Source organism: Podarcis bocagei (assembly GCF_964188305.1).
Source record: "Podarcis bocagei genome assembly, chromosome: 11".
NCBI lineage: Eukaryota > Metazoa > Chordata > Lepidosauria > Squamata > Lacertidae > Podarcis > Podarcis bocagei.
Window position 1 is genome coordinate 10982691 of NC_138136.1, and position 12245 is coordinate 10994935.

The 12245-nt window shown below is 42.2% G+C and overlaps 1 long non-coding RNA gene across 1 annotated transcript; it reads left to right on the plus strand.

Moving 5' to 3' along the window:
* Nucleotides 1-9603: 9603 nt before the first annotated feature.
* Nucleotides 9604-11680, plus strand: LOC308597492. The gene is made up of 2 exons (XR_014013034.1): nucleotides 9604-9643; nucleotides 11555-11680. It is a non-coding gene; the product is annotated as an uncharacterized lncRNA (long non-coding RNA).
* Nucleotides 11681-12245: the final 565 nt, after the last annotated feature.

Genomic DNA, 12245 nt, shown 5'->3' on the forward strand with positions numbered 1-12245 from the left:
GTGGCTGGATGTTGCTCTTCTGTCTCCTGAAGTCCACCACAAGCTCCTTTGTCTTCCTTGTATTTATGAGCAAGTTGTTAGCTCTGCACCACTCTGTCAGCCGCTCCACCTCATCTCTATAATCCGTTTCACCCTCCCTTTCAGGGATGAGCCCAATCACAGTTGTGTCATCTGCAAATTTGACAACCCTATTTTTAGGGGAGATTGCCAAAAATCACTCACCCGCACACATCGCAAAATCTGCCTCTTGTCTGTCCCATCACCGGCAGAAGATGCCTATTGCCCACCCAACTGACAGACTGTCAGCCAATCAACACCACCCATTGACGCAGCAACCAATAGCATGCACAATAGCCACTAACAGCTGCAGCAGCAACCAATCAATTGTCCACCCCATGTATAAGATGATCCCCACTTTTTAGCATGATTTTTAAGGGAAAAAACATAGTCTTATACATGGACATTGATGCAGGGAGCAATCCGTTCAGTATTCTGCATGCACATTGCTACTGTTCAGCTGGCATTGCTTCAGCAGGTACAGGCCAATGATATCCGAATTATCCCCTGGCCACTTCATTGGCCACCACTGTAAACAAGTATCTTTGGTGTTTAACTTGAGCTGAGGATTACATGCTGACGAAGAACCATTTTGCAGGAGTCCTATGAGGAACAGAATCTGGCTGGTGATGCGTTCATCCTTGAGCACATGCAGATTTTCTTTCAGATATCACCCATTTAAGATGAGGAGGCAGGGATTCCAGGGAAGGTTGCCTTTCCCTCAGCAAATTAAGAATTTTCTGGAAGATGTGGCTGGAAGCAGCAAATATAAAGCAAATGTTGATTCATGTACTGCCTACTACCAGAGGAAGAGTAGAAGAGGCTCTGTCTTTCCATTCTCTAATATATTCAGTTCTAACCAGCAGAGAAAGATCGGAAACTAAATCTCAAAACGGGAGAAAAATACAGTTCTTACTCTCCAGCTCTTAGCTCTTGAAGGCTAATTTCTAAATTTTCCTCACACCTTTCAAAAATAGTTCTTCAAATTGTCAGGTCTAGAGCTGACTCATTTCCATTAAGTTGTGACACATTATGCAGTGCTAATGCTCATAATTTGAAACAGAGACGAATGTTCATTTCTTTCAGCTGTTTTCCTTTCAGTCTTCTTTCGCTGCTTGCTTTGAGTTTCATATCATTTTCACCACACTGTTTTTAAACCTGTATGTGTGCCCAATTATTCCCTCTTCAGCTTTTATTTTCACATGCAAAGTACACGTTTGACTGGTCAATATAATATTATTTGCATTTTGTCTGTAACATGGCTCAGAATCATTTGGACATTCTGCAAGTGAGCTGCCGTTGCCGTCAGAATAAAAAAGCGCAAGATTAGTTTGCCCTTGAAAAATCATTGGGCACACATATCACAATAAATGTTAGCATTAGAACAGCAGTCTGTGGTTTCCCATCTCTGCCTCTCTTTCTCTCACAGTACCAAACACTGACAGTTGTATTTACTTTGGATAGTGCAGGTCCACATTCATAAGCCCTCTAATAATTTTGAAACTAATGAAGATAATACACTCTGTTCTGTTTCCTCTTTGAACATTAGTGCTGGCCTGACAATGTCTTAGTTGAGGTACTTCACAGACCTTAAACAAACAAGTCTTCATACTGAACAGTGACTAGGTTTTAAGGAGATTCACTTAAAACTACAGCATGAGGGTTGATTCATGTGTCCATCTTGAGTCCTATTTTCAGTAATTCTGCTGAGCCTAGACTTAAACGTGGCAAAATTCTACTGATTTTTATTTCACCTCACCTGTTATTAGGTTCTGCTGCACAGATTGCTCCCTAGATCCTGATCCCTGCTTCATTCCCTGGTCATGACTTAGCATTACTGAGACTGATATATATTGGCAACAAAATGGATCTAAATATCCAAGCTCTGGTCTTGGCACTTCCTGCATTGCAATTTAGGAAGCCACTGCAAATGCTTCTTAAAGATCATTTGCAGCATTGTGGTAAATCAAGATCTTACCTGTTACCTTTGGTTGACAATTTAGATGCCTGGTATCCAGGCTCCCGGTTACGGACATCCAGAGGTCATCTGAGTTTCCTAAATATACCAACCATCTCCAGTTCTCTAAGTCTTCTGCAAATAATCCAGGAGTAACTGTATCTGTCACAAACCAGTGTTTTCAGGGTTGAGGGAGAATAGGTTAATCCAGACAAGTTGGAGATGATACTGAGAACAAATGGCCATGGTCTAGGCTGGGGCATGACCTCACTATGAGTCTCTGTGACATCAGGCAATGGAACTAGGGGTATTCCTGGTCTCCCTGATCTCCTTGTTGCATCCTTAGAAGCAAATTGTAGTTACTGCCAAGAGGCTCCCAGATCCTCCTCCTGCTATGCTGAGCCTTTGCTTTTGTAACTATCAAGCTTGATTATATCATCTACAGGAGTCCACCCTTAGGTGATTTGGAGGTTTCAACTGGAACTCAGCTACATTCATCACAATAAGGTTAAAAAAAAAAAAGGTAAAGGACCGCTTGATGGTGAAGTTCAGTCAAAGGCCACTATGGAGTTGCAGTGCTCATCTCACTTTTCAGGCCGAGGGAGACGGCGTTTGTCCACAGACAGCTTTCCAGGTCATGTGGCCAGCATGATTAAACCGCTTCTGGCACAACGGAACACAGAAAAGCTGTTAGAATTCCTGCTCCGTGATTGCAGTCATGGGATTGTTGTCTCTCACATGACGGTGTAGGGAGACAGGATGTTTGTTTTACTGTGATCCATGAAGTGGGACTATTATCCTTTGTTTTTTCTCTTTGCTATCTGATGCTTGAGAGAGAGGGAGCCATTTTGCAGTGCTCTGTGTGTGTTTATATGTAAATAAAGTAGATTAGCCAAAATGCTGAGTTTCTAAGGTCTGTTACGCAAGCTGCGCAAACTCTGTGCATCCCTAAGTGTGCCAATGTCTGTTGGCATCGGTCACTGTGATGTTTGGGCTGAAGAAAGCTTCTGAAGCTCCCAAACGATTGACCAAGAGGGAGAGAACATGCCAGTTGGGCATGTGTCTCTGCCAGGGTCCTACTTGAGTGTAGGACGAGCTCATGGGAATGCAGGTGCCTGGTGTCAATAGGCAGGGAGTTCCAAAGACTACATAAAAAGATTTCTTACAACTGCAGAACAAGTATTATGTGGCACCTGTAACAGTGCCAGTACTGTAGATCAAAAGCGGTTGAATGGACACATATGTGGCAAGGAGATCCCACAAGTAAACTGTTCCAAGGATTTATATACCAATAGTAATATCTTGGCTTGCCAGTCGGTAGATTTTATTGTTTATAGTGAATGGCCATCGCAATATAATAAAAAGGTAAAAAGGTAAAGGACCCCTGGATGGTTAAGTCCAGTCAAAGGCGACTATGGGGTTGTGGCACTCTTCTCGCTTTCAGGCCGAGAGAGCTGGTGTTTGTCCACAGACAGCTTTCCGGGTCATGTGGCCAGCATGACTAAATGGCTTCTGGCACAACGGAACACCATGACAGAAACCAGAGAGTACAGAAACGCCATTTACCTTCCCGCTGCAGTGGTACCTATTTATCTACTTGCACTGGCGTACTTTTGAACTGCTAGGTTGGCAGAAGCTGGGACAGAGCAACGGGAGCTCACTCCGTCATGGGGATTTGAACCACTGACCTTCTGATTGGCAAGCCCAAGAGGTTCAGTGGTTTAGACCACAGCGCCACCTGCTTCCTGAATAAACAAGCATACAATCACTGATAGGTCCACTTGCCATTGCGAGGCTCAAAGCAATGAAGATGATGCCTCCCCAGCTGTTGTCATTGGGTGTGAGTTTCTTTTTTCTTTTTTTAAAATGATATTTATTGAAACAAAAGAATTTTTTTTAAAAAAAATACACAAAAAAGACAAAATTACAAAAAAGAAAGAAAAAAGAAAAATAGAAACACAAAAAGAAAAAGAAAAAAATAAGACCATTTTTTTCCAAATTCTCCAAATTTCATTACCTTCTTTCCCTGACCTCCCCCCCATCTCTTGTTTCTTGATTAGTAATTGTCCCAGCAAATCCTTTCCATAGTTCATAATATTTTATCATTATGTTATCTTACTCTATTCTCATTTTATCTTATAAAGTAGTATCTTTGGTGTTTAACTTGAGCTGAGGATTACATGCTGACGAAGAACCATTTTGCAGGAGTCCTATGAGGAACAGAATCTGGCTGGTGATGCGTTCATCCTTGAGCACATGCAGATTTTCTTTCAGATATCACCCATTTATGATGAGGAGGCAGGGATTCCAGGGAAGGTTGCCTTTCCCTCAGCAAATTAAGAATTTTCTGGAAGATGTGGCTGGAAGCAGCAAATATAAAGCAAATGTTGATTCATGTACTGCCTACTACCAGAGGAAGAGTAGAAGAGGCTCTGTCTTTCCATTCTCTAATATATTCAGTTCTAACCAGCAGAGATAGATCGGAAACTAAATCTCAAAACGGGAGAAAAATACAGTTCTTACTCTCCAGCTCTTAGCTCTTGAAGGCTAATTTCTAAATTTTCCTCACACCTTTCAAAAATAGTTCTTCAAATTGTCAGGTCTAGAGCTGACTCATTTCCATTAAGTTGTGACACATTATGCAGTGCTAATGCTCATAATTTGAAACAGAGACGAATGTTCATTTCTTTCAGCTGTTTTCCTTTCAGTCTTCTTTCGCTGCTTGCTTTGAGTTTCATATCATTTTCACCACACTGTTTTTAAACCTGTATGTGTGCCCAATTATTCCCTCTTCAGCTTTTATTTTCACATGCAAAGTACACGTTTGACTGGTCAATATAATATTATTTGCATTTTGTCTGTAACATGGCTCAGAATCATTTGGACATTCTGCAAGTGAGCTGCCGTTGCCGTCAGAATAAAAAAGCGCAAGATTAGTTTGCCCTTGAAAAATCATTGGGCACACATATCACAATAAATGTTAGCATTAGAACAGCAGTCTGTGGTTTCCCATCTCTGCCTCTCTTTCTCTCACAGTACCAAACACTGACAGTTGTATTTACTTTGGATAGTGCAGGTCCACATTCATAAGCCCTCTAATAATTTTGAAACTAATGAAGATAATACACTCTGTTCTGTTTCCTCTTTGAACATTAGTGCTGGCCTGACAATGTCTTAGTTGAGGTACTTCACAGACCTTAAACAAACAAGTCTTCATACTGAACAGTGACTAGGTTTTAAGGAGATTCACTTAAAACTACAGCATGAGGGTTGATTCATGTGTCCATCTTGAGTCCTATTTTCAGTAATTCTGCTGAGCCTAGACTTAAACGTGGCAAAATTCTACTGATTTTTATTTCACCTCACCTGTTATTAGGTTCTGCTGCACAGATTGCTCCCTAGATCCTGATCCCTGCTTCATTCCCTGGTCATGACTTAGCATTACTGAGACTGATATATATTGGCAACAAAATGGATCTAAATATCCAAGCTCTGGTCTTGGCACTTCCTGCATTGCAATTTAGGAAGCCACTGCAAATGCTTCTTAAAGATCATTTGCAGCATTGTGGTAAATCAAGATCTTACCTGTTACCTTTGGTTGACAATTTAGATGCCTGGTATCCAGGCTCCCGGTTACGGACATCCAGAGGTCATCTGAGTTTCCTAAATATACCAACCATCTCCAGTTCTCTAAGTCTTCTGCAAATAATCCAGGAGTAACTGTATCTGTCACAAACCAGTGTTTTCAGGGTTGAGGGAGAATAGGTTAATCCAGACAAGTTGGAGATGATACTGAGAACAAATGGCCATGGTCTAGGCTGGGGCATGACCTCACTATGAGTCTCTGTGACATCAGGCAATGGAACTAGGGGTATTCCTGGTCTCCCTGATCTCCTTGTTGCATCCTTAGAAGCAAATTGTAGTTACTGCCAAGAGGCTCCCAGATCCTCCTCCTGCTATGCTGAGCCTTTGCTTTTGTAACTATCAAGCTTGATTATATCATCTACAGGAGTCCACCCTTAGGTGATTTGGAGGTTTCAACTGGAACTCAGCTACATTCATCACAATAAGGTTAAAAAAAAAAAAGGTAAAGGACCGCTTGATGGTGAAGTTCAGTCAAAGGCCACTATGGAGTTGCAGTGCTCATCTCACTTTTCAGGCCGAGGGAGACGGCGTTTGTCCACAGACAGCTTTCCAGGTCATGTGGCCAGCATGATTAAACCGCTTCTGGCACAACGGAACACAGAAAAGCTGTTAGAATTCCTGCTCCGTGATTGCAGTCATGGGATTGTTGTCTCTCACATGACGGTGTAGGGAGACAGGATGTTTGTTTTACTGTGATCCATGAAGTGGGACTATTATCCTTTGTTTTTTCTCTTTGCTATCTGATGCTTGAGAGAGAGGGAGCCATTTTGCAGTGCTCTGTGTGTGTTTATATGTAAATAAAGTAGATTAGCCAAAATGCTGAGTTTCTAAGGTCTGTTACGCAAGCTGCGCAAACTCTGTGCATCCCTAAGTGTGCCAATGTCTGTTGGCATCGGTCACTGTGATGTTTGGGCTGAAGAAAGCTTCTGAAGCTCCCAAACGATTGACCAAGAGGGAGAGAACATGCCAGTTGGGCATGTGTCTCTGCCAGGGTCCTACTTGAGTGTAGGACGAGCTCATGGGAATGCAGGTGCCTGGTGTCAATAGGCAGGGAGTTCCAAAGACTACATAAAAAGATTTCTTACAACTGCAGAACAAGTATTATGTGGCACCTGTAACAGTGCCAGTACTGTAGATCAAAAGCGGTTGAATGGACACATATGTGGCAAGGAGATCCCACAAGTAAACTGTTCCAAGGATTTATATACCAATAGTAATATCTTGGCTTGCCAGTCGGTAGATTTTATTGTTTATAGTGAATGGCCATCGCAATATAATAAAAAGGTAAAAAGGTAAAGGACCCCTGGATGGTTAAGTCCAGTCAAAGGCGACTATGGGGTTGTGGCACTCTTCTCGCTTTCAGGCCGAGAGAGCTGGTGTTTGTCCACAGACAGCTTTCCGGGTCATGTGGCCAGCATGACTAAATGGCTTCTGGCACAACGGAACACCATGACAGAAACCAGAGAGTACAGAAACGCCATTTACCTTCCCGCTGCAGTGGTACCTATTTATCTACTTGCACTGGCGTACTTTTGAACTGCTAGGTTGGCAGAAGCTGGGACAGAGCAACGGGAGCTCACTCCGTCATGGGGATTTGAACCACTGACCTTCTGATTGGCAAGCCCAAGAGGTTCAGTGGTTTAGACCACAGCGCCACCTGCTTCCTGAATAAACAAGCATACAATCACTGATAGGTCCACTTGCCATTGCGAGGCTCAAAACAATGAAGATGATGCCTCCCCAGCTGTTGTCATTGGGTGTGAGTTTCTTTTTTCTTTTTTTAAAATGATATTTATTGAAACAAAAGAATTTTTTTTAAAAAAAATACACAAAAAAGACAAAATTACAAAAAAGAAAGAAAAAAGAAAAATAGAAACACAAAAAGAAAAAGAAAAAAATAAGACCATTTTTTTCCAAATTCTCCAAATTTCATTACCTTCTTTCCCTGACCTCCCCCCCATCTCTTGTTTCTTGATTAGTAATTGTCCCAGCAAATCCTTTCCATAGTTCATAATATTTTATCATTATGTTATCTTACTCTATTCTCATTTTATCTTATAAAAACAACCTTAAAGTTTAAAACTCAATTTTTTTTATCAGTTTCTCAAAACCAACCCTTTTACCAGATTCTTTAAATATTTTAGCCAGAGCCAATTAATTTCATTTCAGCATTTTCCCAACATTCATAAAACTTTTCTAATAATAGTAATAATAATATAAAAAAGTTCAATTCGATCTTCTTCCAGCGTCCCCTCCCCCCGGTCCCGGGGTTGTCAGTCTTTTTCCCCCATTAGTCTAGCACATTAACCTGGTGCCCTTATATCCGAGGCCTTCAAATCTCTTCCATGTCCCTTTCGCAGCTCTTCTTCATTTCTTCCTTTCAGTCGCAGGAACTCCAGCCTTGTAGTATTTTTGACCCTCTTCGACAAATCAGCCCCTTTCACATAATCCAGACTAAGCTCCATGTGATGTTTTACAGCATGTTTCAAATTCCCTCCAGACTTAAAAATCCCAACAGCTCCAAATCTCTGACGGCCCATTTCCAAGCTCTGAAAGTCCAAACATCCCAGCATAGGGGGTTCAATCCAACCCCCCATTTCTAATCCGATCAAGACTTTATCTTTCCAGGTCTGGTTTTTCCCAAATTCATTTATCACATCCAAAGGCTCATTTTCCTGCTGGGCCAAAAGTCCCTCCATCTCTGGCGTCCCAGATTCAGCAAGATCCTCTTCTTTCTGTTGTTCTGTCATGGCACGCTCCTGTTTTAATTCCTGAATGGGCTCCTTATGATTTTCCACTGCCTGATCAAGAGCACTGGCAGCTTTTGTCATAAAGTCCATCTTCTGACTTAATTGGTCCAATAGGGCACTTATGTTACAGAGAGCACCCAACAGTGCTTCTGAAGGCATTGTCTTACAAGGTCACAGAACTCTTCCCACGATCAAAATCAGTAAACAATCGCAGTTCCCAGGTTACAATTTTATAGCTCCTCTCTAGGGGGAGAAACTTCTGATTGTTCTTTACCTTGAGTGCCCAAGGAACAAAGTATCTTCCTCAAAATATTCTGTCCATTTTCTTTTTCTTTTTTCTTTTGAAAGCGAAAAGAAACAATGGAGTCACAATGTTTCCCTCCTTTTAACTATCTGTCAAAATATTTATTTCTGGTCAATGAGCTTCAAACGTCAAATCTGACCCCCCGCTCCAGGGTCAGGACGGTGGAAAATTACTTTACTTTCACTTTTTTCCGCAGGTTTTAACAAGTCAATAAAAAAACCCCCTTCTTCTCCTGCTTCCGAAGGGGGGTTCCACTGTTTTAGATGGTGAAAGACGATCTTTTAAGAGAGGTTTTTAAGGCTCTAGTTTGCATTGTCTTTGCTTTGTTATAACACAAGGGAACGGAAAGGCGACTTCCTGTTTAGCTCTTTCCGTTTCAGTACCAAATTGGGGTAAATTTTGAAGTCCAGATTCCTTTAGCTTCACCAATACTTGTTTGAAATCCAGATATTTAACGTTCCAGTACTCACGGTTGGTTATTTCAGTGCCAAATTGTCCCAGGAAAAAGGCAGCGCTCTCCGGTGGCAGCTATGCGGCTTCGCTCCGCAGAAAAAGCAGTCGACTCACAGCACAGCGCCACTTCCCCCTCTTCAATTCGGAGCCCGTTTCTGGGTTCCTTAGTGGGTTGGGGGGGCGCTCAAGGTGCCCGCCGAGTCCCACGGTCACAGGCTTCATCCGCCTGTGATTTCCAGAAGGGTCCCCGCTACGCCGCAGCGGTAAAGACCCGTTTCATGCGGAGCTTGTCCCTCCTGTTCAGAGGGAGTCCGCCATCACCGGAGGCGCCACCCCGGAAGTCCGGCTGTGAGTTTCTTATGATGTCACAAAAGCACTTGGCAGATGAGTGGATATAAAGGCAGGCCAAGGGGAAAGCCCTTTTCTGTTTCCAGCAGGACACACCTGGCAATGGATGTGACATTCAGCACTGCCCAGGTTTCTTCTACTTTGAGGAGGCAAACTGGTGAATGGAAGGAGGCAATCCTCTGGTAGTGGGATGCTAGGGAGTGATAATAAGGCAAGTTTGCTTGCTTGAAGGCTGCTGGTATCTGTGGTTGGACCACAGCGCCATCCGCATCCCACATTCGTCACAAGAATATGTTTTGAATACGTTATAAACATCCAACACCATATGGTGCCAGAGAGCAAAAAGGAGTTCATATGGATTTTTATATAAGCTTTGTTGTTGTTGTTTTAACGCTTTGATTTCTGTCTTATTTATAGCATTTTTTAACCAGTGTCTAGATCTATCCCTGGTGCAAAGTGCTAGTTGCCTGTTCTCTAACAGGTGTTTTGCATGAGTCATATAGGCTACCAATTTGCTTGTGATACCAGTTCAAGATGCTGGTTTTAGAGCCTTTCTTAGTCTGAGGCCCTCATCCTTTGTGTGAACACACTCCCAAGTTAAGGGAAATGTAGGTGGGTTCCCACAAGGCAAGGCACAGTGATAACAGCAAGAACCTTTATTGAACTACATAACTGGACAACAGGGGCAAAGCAACTGCTTATATACCTTTCTGAAGGCCTGGGCCACTCCCACTCCCAACGTGTTTGGCTGTCTAAACTTCCAAGCTGAGAATCATAAGTCAGAGTTTAAGGGCCAATGGTGGAGGCCCAAATCCTAAAATGTTCTGTGACTGGATATCATGTATCGAATCTGAACACAGGGGCTCAGAATCCTTAGTCCAGACTCAAGCTCAGGCAAACACAGACCACTGAATACATTAGGATTTACTCAACAGGCTTTGTTATCTGTGCTTTCTTTTCAATACAGTGGTGCCCCACAAGACGAATGCCTCGCAAGACGGAAAACTCGCTAGACAAAAGGGTTTTCCGTTTTTTGAGCTGCTTCGCAAGACAAATTTCCCTATGGGCTTGCTTCGCAAGACGAAAACGTCTTGCAAGTTTGTTTCCTTTTTCTTAACACCGTTAATAGAGTTGCGACTTGACTTCGAGGAGCAACTCATAGAACGCAGTGTACATAGTAGCCTTTTTTGAGGTTTTTAAAGACTTTGGTGATTTTTGAAGCTTTTCCAAAACTTCTTTTGCAGCCATTTGGTAAGTTAAGCTTTTAAAACTTTTTTTTGGGGGGGTTGGATTTTGGGTTGGGGTGTTTGGAATTCAAGGACTTGGTGTTGGGGAGGGGTTTGCAAGAATCTGGAAGCTTGTGTGGTTTTTTTCTGCATTTTTATGATTTTCTGTGACCATTGGGCCACTCTGCTGTGTTTTTTTTAAAAAAAAAATCTGGATTTGAATTTCTGTGTGCTGGGTGGCTGGGGGAACAGTTGGAGAGGGGTTTGCAAGAATCTGGAAGCTTGTGGGTTTTTTTCCTGCATTTTTATGATTTTCTGTGACCATTGGGCCACTCTGCTTTTTTTAAAAAAATTCTGGGTTAGAATTTTGAAATGCACTTTACAGTATGTGTGACTTTAAAGAGCACTTAATAAACTCTTGTTGTACCAAATTTGGCTTTGTTTGGACTTTTTTTGACCATAGGAACGCATTAATTGATTTTTAATGCATTCCTATGGGATTTCGTGCTTTGCAAGACGAAAAATTCGCTAGACAAAAAAATTCGCGGAACGAATTAATTTCGTCTTGCGAGGCACCACTGTAAGTCCAGAGAATGAAGGCCAGGAGGCAGCCATAACTGAAATTGTAGAAAGCCCTCCCTAAAGTGATAAGCCACTCTCTTTGATCACTTTTGGAGGAGGTTGCAAGATATACCTCTTCCACAAGACTTTTGGCCAAGGCTAATGCTTCCTGTGGCTGTTAATCTGTTAACATTATGATGTTTCATGTTAAAACTGCATTCTCTTATGAAGTAAACCACTTTGAATTTTTCAGAAATTGAATCCTCATCATCTGCAGCAGCAGTTCACGCTGAAAACAATTCAGAGTATCAGGAAGCTATGGTGCTGGATGCTGGTAACATGAAAAGAAGGTTCTAGTTGATAAGAATTTTGCAAGTTGGGAGTTTGCGTCCATGGTTTTTAAGCTATATTCCTTTTCTTCATTGAGCTTTTTCTTTTTCTCCATTTCCCCACACTTTCCCAAATCATCTCCCCACCCGGATACTCACTTTCTCTTTGCCCATGTTTTATTAATCCAACTCTCAGAGTCATTTATTCTCGAGAGTCGCTGCCTATTCTTTCCTTTCAAGTTACCGCACCTGCTTCGTAAGGTCCCTAATTGTTAAACATCCATCACTTAGAAAATTCTAATTTCCCTATTGTTCACAAATGCTTCCAGGGTGCTGACATGCTGGCTCATTTAAGAAAAACCTTTTTAGAGAAAGGTCAAATAGAAAAGAATTATTCCACTTGTAGCCGGAACAATGTCTTTTCCTCTGTTTATTGGGGGGGGGAGGCAAATTTGCCATACCCCTCCTCCCCCTGCAAGAAGAGGATGTTCCACCCAACGTTCACCCCACATTCCACCCCACATTCTCCCTTCTTTATTCAGCATCCATCCTGCTTTGCAATATGGGCCTACCAGCTAATCTTCTCTTTTCCAGGGTCTGAGAAGGAATTTTGGG